The 10,917-nt window shown below is 39.3% G+C and overlaps 1 long non-coding RNA gene across 1 annotated transcript in view; it reads left to right on the forward strand.

Moving 5' to 3' along the window:
• LOC146439425 (uncharacterized) overlaps positions 1–8,661 on the forward strand; it is a 34,195-nt gene extending 25,534 nt beyond the window's left edge. The window contains exons 2-3 of the long non-coding RNA XR_014850795.1: positions 3,059–3,138; positions 5,316–8,661. This is a non-coding gene — a long non-coding RNA (uncharacterized LOC146439425). The remainder of the gene's footprint in view (positions 1–3,058; positions 3,139–5,315) is intronic.
• Positions 8,662–10,917: the final 2,256 nt, after the last annotated feature.

Here is a 10,917-nt window from a genome sequence, read left to right on the forward strand (position 1 = left end):
AGTAGCAGAAGGTTAAGACAAATTTTAAGGGAGTAGATCAAGAGCTCTTCAAAGATTTTAAGGCGCAACATGTAATTTTTTAGAGACCAAATTTTAGCCAATTTAAAACTAGTGTTGCTGTTGCAATCTGAGCATGAAAATAACTGTAACAGTTAAATAAAACTGGGTGGATGGCATCTTAGAATGGGAACTTGTGTGGTCCTTTTGTCTATCCCTTGTAGCAAGACCAAATAACACACACAGTTTTCTGAGGCATGGCAGGCTTAAAACAGAGGTCAGTGGCTGTAGGGCCAGGTGTGGAATCCCAGAGTGAAACCTCTATGTAGCCTGTATGATGCAAACTGACTTAGCCATGCTAAGTGATAATTTGCAATGCAATAGTGTTTAAATTGAGGTTTACTCATAGATTTCTGAAGGGAAAAAAAAAAGTTTCTGCTCTGAAGTCACCCAGAAAGTAGAGCAGTGGCATTCTTTATTTGTGTATATATTGCTTTTTTGTTGTTGCTGTTTGTTTGCTTTCTGCTAATAACATACAAATTTTATTTTATATTTGCTTGGAAATATTTGTGCTGAGAAACATTATAAGCACAATGGAACAACTACTCATGGACCTAAAATGTTTATATCTGAGTTTTTTTGTGAGTGGGAACTATACTTGGTATATATATATATTAAAAGAGGACCAGTGAGTGAATTGGAGCTTTAATTTAGGTCAAAAAATGTTTGGAAGCTGATTGCTGAGTAATAGAGAATGAATCCTTAAGTATAGAAGAATAATAATATATCTAAACAGTTAAAGGTGTGTGCTTGAAATTAGCGTATGAAAAAGATCAATGGAATACTTTTATTTCAAGTTATTCCTTGCTATTTGGAAGGGATAAATTTTCAGACTAAAACAAAACAACCTCATTTTCTGAGGTACTATAGCTTCTGATATTAAGAAATTATATGGTATTATAAACTGCTTTTCTCCATTTCATGTCTCTTTGGGGAGGAGTGAAACATGCTATAAATTAGCTCTAGCTCATTTTTATTTTAAATCATTGATTGTGTTGCTGATTCTCTTCAGCAAATTGCAGAAGAACAGAAAAAATGCAGTAAAGCTCTGCAGTGGCACAATCTGCTGAGGAGGCTATAGCTAGCTGGGCAAAATAGCCTTTGAACTGAGCACTCTTGAACCAGGAGCACCTTCCCAGTGAAACTCCCAGGGGAGTGCAGCAGGACTTGTTGTTTCTACTGATGGATATATTAAAAAAAACCAATATAAATAACCCCTCCCACTGCAAAAAAACAACCAAAAAAACCCCCAACCCCAAACAACCAAGACAAACAACAACAACAACAAAAACCCCAAAAAAACAAAGGGGAGGGAGGAAATTGGTTTTTTTCTTCCTAGCTGACTTTCTTTTGAGAGGTATGTCCATTATATTTTATAGACAGACACAGGTGATCTCTGGCCAGACTGTGCTAATTTATGGCTGTGTGGTCATGCTGATGCAGCACTGAATCCTGCTTAGAATGGTCCTGCTTGGCAGCAAGGGTTATCAAATCAAAGTCGTCTGTCCCACCACTGAGATCTTTGGAACTTGGCTACAGGCTGCCAGTGCAGCTTAATTATGGCTTTTACAGCAGAGCTATCTTTTTCCTCCTGTCTCTTCACTACAGAAGCAAAGAATGGTTGAGATTGTAAGAGACCTCTGGAGACAGTCTGGTCCAACCCTGTTGTTGAAGCAGGGTCAGCTACCACAGGTTGCCCAGGACTTTGGACTGTACCTGTTGATGGGGACCTCCCATTCTCTATGGGCAACTTGTGTTTGACCACCCAAATGGTACAAAAAGGGTTTTGTTCTATTCAGATAGAACTTTGCATTCCAATCTGTGGCCATTGTCTCTTGTTTTCTCAGTGAGCATCACTGATATGAGTCTGTCTCATTCTTCTTCATTCCCTCCCATCAGTTATTTCCATGCATTGATAAGATTCTTCCACTGCTTGAAGCACACCTCAGAACTCATTTATATCCTCCTGTCCCTACTCAATTGGAACACAAATTCTGTGTCCTTGCACAGAAAGAGTTTTGAATCTTCTTGGAGCATATTCACAGCGGAAAGCTTAGCTAGATGGGATTAAAAGATGTAGAGATTTTATGTGGGATGAAAGTTGATTTCTGTCTAGTTGTATCCCTTCCTTCTGTCCTTGATATATGCATTGACTTCTCTTAGAGCAGAGGAAATGCTAGCAATCAGTGCAGGATCAGCCTTGCTGAATTGGACTATTAGCTTCTGCCTCTCTCTGTGGGAGGCAGCTTTAAGTCCTTGAGTGGTTTCTTACGGAAACAACTTATGCCAGAAGGATTCAGAAAAATTGAAATTTCTAGTGTGTTTTGACTCAATTAATGGAATTCACTGAAATAGCAGATTTTGGATCCTGGCAGACTCAATTCACACATACATATTCCCAATACAGTTGGGTATCTGTCAGCAATTCAGGAAATAGACAAGTACATTTTGGAGGTGTGAGATTTCTCAGTTATGAAATATATTTGGATGTTGAAGGACCAAAATGGCTTTGAAAACATACAGGAAATGTGTACTTGGAAATGTGATCTGAACCAATGAGAATTATTGTACCTGTTCACAAGCTATCCCCAGAACATATAAAAGAGTGCAAAAAAATAACAGCAAGGGAATGTTTGTTCTTTACAAATTAGGCAAATTCCTTAGGTAAAAAAAAGGAAGTCTAATGTGTTGACACTTTTGTGGGGCAGTTTTAATAGTGTGCTAAGTATTTTCCTTTCAGTTCCCTTCACTGGGCCATAACATGCCATCAGATATTTCCTAGGTAGGTACTGAAAGTAAAGCCTAACTTGCCTAAATGGATCACAGCTTACTGGAAGGAAGGGAACAACATTTTACAGTGTCTGTCCCCAGAGAAACTGCTTTCACCATGTTTGTAGGTGTTGGGGGGTCATTGCTAAAGCAACAGAAGTTGAGGCTGGCGTGAGCCCATCAGCTCTGAAACACAAAGCTCTCTTGTGCAAGATGACCTATTCCTTTTCAGATTCCTGCCTCAAGAGCAAACATCACCAGGAGAAAATGGAAACTGTCCTGCAACAAAGCAGGGGTGAAAAGATCTCACAGGCATTGGCTTTTTCCACAAACAGATATTCAGCTTATTATGGATACTTGGATTTACGTGGAATAGCTTTGATAAAGGAATGGTTAAATGGTTTCTTCTGCCTTGAGAAAAAAGTCTATTTAATCTATATTTTCTATCTAATCTTATAATGGGAGGCATGGAGAAAATAATCCTGCCTACTCATTCTTTTATAAGAATGAGCAACAGATTAAACAGCAAGTGTCTAAGCTATCACGAGGAATTACTTGCCACAATTTGTAGAGGATATTGTTAATCCTCCATCTTGACATGGGTTCAAAGGTAAATTCATTATATAAATATAAGGAAATCCATGATGACAAACCTTTTAATGCAATTCTAGTGCTTCTATGATTTAGAAGGTTCACAAATTCTTCTACCTTCTTGATTCAAGTGGTTATCCAGGCAAGTATTATTTTATACTTGTCCAATTCTTAGAGTGCCTCCTGAACATCTACTGTATGTTGTCAAAGTACTGTGTTAAGTGTATTGTGGTCAACATTTCAGCTATTGACATGTAGCTGATAGTCATTCTATGCTCATTTTTTCATACAATGCCAAAGATGGAGAATTGAATCCACCCAGTAGAAGTAAATGCTTAAGTGGGAATAGCCAGGCTAGCAAATTATGTTGGCTCTTACTCCAAGAATTTTTCCCACAAGACACCAATGGAAGCAGAAACATGTCAAATTCCAGTCTTGTGTTTAGGTTAGCCTATGAACCTTTTATAATTCAAAGTGTGCAAAAAGAACATTTTGGTTTGCTTTAGCTGGAATCAGTGCATTACAGCTCCAGAGACTATCTGTACTGGCAGAGCTCTCAAAAATCAGTGGGTTTTCATCCTCACTGATACCCTGTGGGGTGGCTGATTTATTCTCATCTTCTTTTTGTCTTTCTAGAAGAGAGTGCTCCGGGTTATCTGTTCAATAATTCATTCTATGCCTGGAAGGAGAAGGTTGTGTGTGTGTAAAATAAGGCCACACATGTAAAAAATTTCATTGGTCACTTATTCTTATGAGCTATTAGTGATGTTGGTAATTGTGCATTTGATACAGCTTCTTGAAAATGAAAATTTTTAATAACAGGTCTTCAGGTGTGAAACATTCCTGCATCTCAAAAAACTTTCTCTTACTGGGCATACCCTTGGGAATTTTAGATGCAGCTGAAGCTGTGGATACTTATGACAGTTGATTGACTGGCAGACACTCTGGTGTCTTGATATTTAACTTTTTTCAGATTGTGAGAGGAAAATAAGCCCTTAAAAATCCCCAAAACTGGAAGCAAATGCCATCAACATAGTGATGTTTTTGAAAGTTTTCATGGAGCCATTCTTCAGAATGCCAATCCTGGCAGCAATAAATCATGTTCTGCTATGTTCTTGTCCATTTTAATGTGATAAAGGGTGATATATGTCAGCCAAGGGTTGTCAGAAATACACCATCTTTTGATTTAAAGCACCATTACCATGTGACAACTCTTAAAATAAATAATAAAAATATGGGCATGAAGACAACCCATTATTTTACATATCTAGTCACACATGAGTATGCAGCTAGGTGGAAAGGAGTTTCCATTGAGGGAAAAGGGTAAAAATGTTTTAGAGGAGAGAACATACTGGTTCCATAAACTAGAAGGAAAAAAGGAAATGGATTGCAATAGGTAACATTTATGTAAAATTATTTTTTAAATTCTATTTTATTAAAATATCTTAATAATTTTAGTGCAGTTTTACCTTGAGAGGAAGATAAACAACATTTGCCATCATGGCAGCAGGCTCTGACCGTCTCATGCAGTTGTGTTGGAATAGTGCAAGTTAGTGCTCCTCACCTAATACACAAAAGCCTGCACATGGTGTTGGGTAATTCTCCTTGAACAGTTCAGACTTTATACCTGTCTGTCCTCCTAAGTCACCTTTTTTTTTCCTGTATGTTTTTCTCTCCTTGCCTCTTTTCATTTTATATGATATGGATGTTCGCCTCCTCCTCCCCCCCATCACCTTTAAATTCTATTTTGAGAGAACATGAACATGGGTCACATAATTAGAATCCTGAACATTCCAGGTTTCTGGGACAGTTAAAGTATAGAATTTGTTCTGCTCCAGGTTCAGATGCAAGCTCACTCATATCTTAATCTTTCATTTTATCTCTGTTTGGAAATCCAGCCTTGAAAAATCTCAATGTATGGAATGCCAACTGACTACTGCAACAGGAGCCATCTGAGTGTCCATGATGGGCAAATGGAAAAGCAACAAGTACCACCAAGCACTTTGCAGAGTTGCATAGCTGTCTGCAAGAGATGGGATACTCTGTTAAAATAGGGATAGATGTTTGTCCAGTAGTTCTACAGTTTGTGTGCTGTTGATAGAACCATTTCATCATAGCTGGTGCTCTCTCTGGCTGTCAGCAGGGGACAAATTTTTCAGTGTGAAAATAGGATGTACCTGGAAAACTTAAATGGCAACTCTATCCTTATGACCTTTGCAATGTGGTATTAATGTGTGTACATCAGCACTTACTCTCTCAATGTCAAAATCACAAGGGCACAGGGAAAATCAGCATTTTCTCCATCACTATTTTTTTCTCCTACAGTCCCCAGGAACATGGAAGTGTTGCTTTTTGTGATGTGAAAAAATGAACTAATGGTACAAAAGAAATGTTGTTTTTCTTTTTCTGGGCTAATTATTCTTCCGTTTTGGTAGCAGATTTCAATTCGTAGTATTTATGCATATGAGTCATTATCCATCCTAATGTAGTTCCAGAGAAGTGGGCACTGAGGAGTAGTAATTTTAAGGGAATTACTCTGGGTTTTTTTTTTTAAATTTTTTTTGGGGGGGGGGGGGTGGATTGTGTTGTGTGTGTGTTTTTCTTTCCTCCCCCTATTTAAGTAGTTTCAAATAATAAATGAAAACTTGGTTTTGCTTCCATGGCCTCCTAGTATTAGGTATGGATAGAGGGAGAGCCTGAACAATTAATGCTCAACTGTCTCTTAAGAAGATTTAACAAACTCCTTGTAAGGATACAAGTCCATTTAGGATAGACAAAACAAAAATTGCCGAAGTGGAGGCATTGCCTTATTTTAAGAGGAGTGGAAAGTGCAAGTTGGCATTGCATTTGCAGACTTTGACTTCATGTGCTTCTAAAACTGAATGAATGACAGTCTTAGCACCAGAGAAGATTTGGTCGTGGGTAGAGGAGCAACTTCATTGAAAACATGTTTTTTTAGACTTTATAGGGCAAAGGGGTTTATAACTGAGCTCTTTGTAGGGGTGTAGATATGAACTCCACCTAGCAACTTTTGGACCCTTGGGCTCTCTCAAATTTTGAGACATAAAACACAAAGCTACCATGAGCTTCATAAAAGCCAAATGAATATATTGGTTCTATTAGTCTTTCTCTTGGAAGAAAGGATGCAGAATTCACTAATGCTACCGGATGTAAAGAATAGGGAAAAAAATCTTGCAGTTTCCAAATATGAAAATAAGTCTAGAGAGATACTTGAGCCCTTTTAGACAATAGAGTGTCTAATCCATAAAAATACCTTGATTATGGGACATGTTTAATTAAAAATATTTCCACTTGACAGTAATAAAATTAGAAATTAAGTGATAGAGATCAAGAAGGAGAATCAGATTATTAATAATACCATAATAATTTGTTTCATGAGTGAAATAAATGCAGAGGTATTCTTGACTGCAGAAGTCTTCTTGTACAGTCTAGTATTCTTAACTGGAAAATGGATAAAGGGTGGTCTTGCAGCTAATGGGGCTGAAGATGTATGGTTTGTGTTCCCTGATGACTCCCTGTGTGAACATGAGAAAGTTTCTTTGTGCTTCTGAATCCTAATCTGAAGTATAGAGAAGATAATTTTTGCATAGCTCACTGTGATATTGTGATGCTAAATTAGTTATTGTTGGGAAAGCAAATTGACCTTGAAAGGAAGATTTAGTATAGCCAGAGGAGAATGTAAAACAAAACAAAAAACCCTCAAGATGAATACAAAATGAGCTTTCAGTAGAATCAGAGCTCTGAGGGGAGAGAAACTTATCAGCAAACTGTACTGTTCTAATTGTGCAGTTCTGATAAATTCAGAGTAACCCAGATTGACTCTGTAATTCCAGAGTAAGTTTTTGGTTTGTGCTTTCAAGGGAAAGAGTCTATAAGCTGGTAGTTACTCCATTCCAGAGCTTTGTCAAATTAAGAATAATTGTTAAAGTGTTTATGGGTGGGTGTGAGATCATTGTTCTTTACATGTCAACCCCATGGACTTTCTTCCCTATGTCCAGAAGAGGGCAACAAAGCCTGTGAAAGGGCTGTAATGATTGTTTTTAAACGATTTTTTTAGTAGAGCAGCTGAAGATTTTGGGCTTGTGTATTTTGGAGCAGAGGAGGCTGAGGGGTGACCTCACTGCTTTCTACAGCTTTCTAAGGAGGGGAAGGGGAGAGGGAGGTGCTGAGCTCTTCTCCCTGGTATCCAGTGATGGGAAAGGTGGGATTGGTCAAAGCTGTGCCAGGGGAGGTTTAGACTGGATGCTAGGAAGCATTTCTTTACCGAGAGAGGGGTCAAACTTTGGAACAGGCTTCCTGGAGAGGTGGTCAATGCACCAAGCCTGTCAGCATTTAAGAGACATTTGGACAATGCCCTTTATAACAAGCTTTAACTTGGCCAGCCCTGAATTACTCAGGCAGTTGGACTAGATGATCACTGTAGGTGCATTCCAACTGATATAATCTATTTTCTTTTCTTACTGTTTAACTATTATTTTAATAATCAAATTAGTCTTTCATGGGCATGGATGGCCAGAGGATTTCAGAGGTTTGGGTTGGTTCCTACTAACAAGAGGCTACAATGGAGAAATTGTAGAATGGTTTGAGTTGAAACAGACCTTAAAGCTCATCCAATTTCAACGCCCTTTGATGAACAGGGACACATTTCACTAGACCAGATTGCTTAAAGCCCCATCCAACGTGACCTTCGACACTTCAAGGGGTGGGACATCCACAGTTTCACTGGCTAACCTGTTCCAGTGCTTCACCACCCACACAGTAAAGAGTTTGCTCATATTATCTAACCTAAACTGACTCATTTCAGTTTGAAGCCTTTCCTCCTTGTCCCATCTCTACATGCTCCTGTAAAAAGTCCGTTTCCAGCTCTTGTGTGGGAGTTAGGTACTGCTGTAAGGTCTCCCCAGAGCCTTCTCTTCTCCAGGCTGAACAACACCAACTTTCTCAGCCTGTCTCCATAGGAGAGGTTCTTTGGCCCTCTGAGCACCTTAATGGACCTCCTCTGAGCTCGTTCCAACAGGTCCATGTTGTTTTTGTGTTGGTGACTCTGGAGCCAGATGCAGCATCTCAGATGGGGTCTGAGGAGAGTAGAGTAGAATGGCAGAATAGTCTCCCTTGACCTGCTTGTCACACTTTTAATGTAACCCAGGATATGTTTGGTTTTCTGGGCTGTAGAGAAGGGATGGTGAGCCTTAACCCAACTACAGGACCAAGTGTGTCACAGCTGCCCTCTTGCACACAGCTGCATTGCACCTTGAACAGCATTCATCACTGAGAGGCTGAGTGCAACCAGCATTGTGAGAGGTGTTTGGAAGGATTAATGCTTTTCCTAGTTCTGCTTTACCCAAGTTAACAAAGATTATTTTGGGGACTACATTTCCTTATAGTAGCAGTCATATATCTACCTGGACCTCTTCTTCCTTTGAGTGGTCTGGTTTCAGCTGAGGATAGGAACTTTCTTCCTAGTAACTGGTGCAGTGCTGTGTTTTGGATTTAGTATGGGAATAATGTGGATAACACTGTTTTAGTTTTTGCTAAGTAGTGCTTATTCCAAATTAAAAACTCCTTATTTTGCCATGCCTGCTGGTGAGCAGATGAACAAGAAGCTGTGAGGGAGCATGGCCAAGACAGCTGACTTGAACTGGCTAAGGGGATATTCTCTTAAAAAGAACATAATGTTCAGTATACAGCCTGTGGGGAGCTGGTTGGGAGGGAGCTAATTGCTGCTCAGGAACTGGCTGGATATCAGTCAGCGTGGGCTGGTGAGCAATTGTGTAGTGCATCACTTGCTTTTTTGTGTTTTACTGCTTTGTCTCCTTTTCATTACAATTATTACTATTAGTAATTTATTATGTTTTGTTTCAATTAATAAACTTATCTAAACCCATGAAGCCTACCTTTTTCTGACTTGCTCCCACTCTCAGGGTAGGGAGAGAGCAAGTGGTTGTGTGATGCTTAGTTGCTGGCTGGGGTTAAATGATGACATTAAGTTTTGTGTGGATAGGATAATAAATATTTCTAGAGAGAAAGAACAGTCACAGGCTTCTAGATTGTGGGAAAAAGTCCGTCTTAAAAATAGCTGCATTATTCTATTTATTTTTCAAGCTTTTGTCACTTTTTTGCTTCTGTTTTTCTTTTCTGTGGCATACAGCTTCTTCTTAAAGCATTAAACTTGTGGCCTTTGTATTTGCTTGTCATGCAAGAGGCAAGATCAATAGAACATAATGTGTATCTTAGTTATTTTTGGAGCATGGTGGTGGTTTCCACAAATAGCTCAGTTTATGTTGAACGTTATCCTTTCAAATCAGCAGTGTATGCTGGTTCTGATATTTTGTGTTCATCTGAATGTCTCTCCTTTTGCATTCATAGGACTTCTGTGCCCTCTTTAATGAGATTATTAGTGAAAAGTTTACCTGGGAAATTAATCACTACAGGACATTTGAAATATTAGATGTCATTTGCCCTTAGAACCCTTTTGGGCCCTGTATTGGGTGCATGTAACAAGGCTTTGGTAATGGTGGGATGGCAGGAGTAGCTTCTCTGGGAGAAGGTTAGACCAGTTATATTCAAAATGATGCTTTTCGTTGGATGCATTAGGTGGTGAAAATAAGTTCCCCTTTTTACACATGCCCGTCACTACTTTACTTCCCTGAGCTTGTAGCTATTGTCAGCTGAGCAGTGAGGCATGTGGTAAGAGGTCAGATTCTAGGTTCACAGGAAGGATTAATAAATAGGTTTAAAAAATAGATTTATAAAATTCTAGGTTCATGCCAGCTTGCAACCTTATGCTCTCACACACACAAAGAGGGTCGATCAGATGTGCAAAGGACAGCCACCAACTTGGGCTTTGAATTACGTTTTTCTTAGATTAAGAGAAAAAGGAGGAGGAGGGAAATCCATGAGAGGAAATGGTTATACAGGAGAAGGCTATACACATCTCTGGTTTTGGCCATGAGAAGCACTCAAAATGGCTGGTGAGCTGAGCATGTGTGTATGGTCTCTGGAGAGGTAAAGATTTCAGGATTCTGTTTCACAGCTTCATGCACCTCACTAAAACCCTTGCTTAACTCCAAACAAAGGCATGGTAGTGCAGTGGCTTGGCTGTACCATTTGAAGTGTAGTGTGTGCTCCTGGCCAGGTTACTCTTTGGTGGCCTTCCTACTCCCCTCCACTCCTGCTCTGAAGGGGCCTTTCCTCCAGCATGCAAACTCATTAAATCATTTGCCATCTCTTTCAACCAGCATTAGAGAGAAATTAGGGGAAACCTAACCTGAAGTCACCTTTTGGCCTAGTAATTGTGGAGATATGTTCTCTTTGTTTAATCAGAAGAATTGCTTTGCATGCTCAGGTGTGCGTGCCACAATAAGTGTGCTGGAATAAATACATATTAACAAAAACCTGGCAGAGGCAGTTGCTTTGCTGCCTCATTGCTTCCATCATCATCTTTCTGTGCTATCGTTCATTCATACTGCTTAGTTCAGA

This window comes from Lichenostomus cassidix, chromosome 3, assembly GCF_008360975.1.
Source record: "Lichenostomus cassidix isolate B80296 chromosome 3, HeHo_3.0, whole genome shotgun sequence".
NCBI lineage: Eukaryota > Metazoa > Chordata > Aves > Passeriformes > Meliphagidae > Lichenostomus > Lichenostomus cassidix.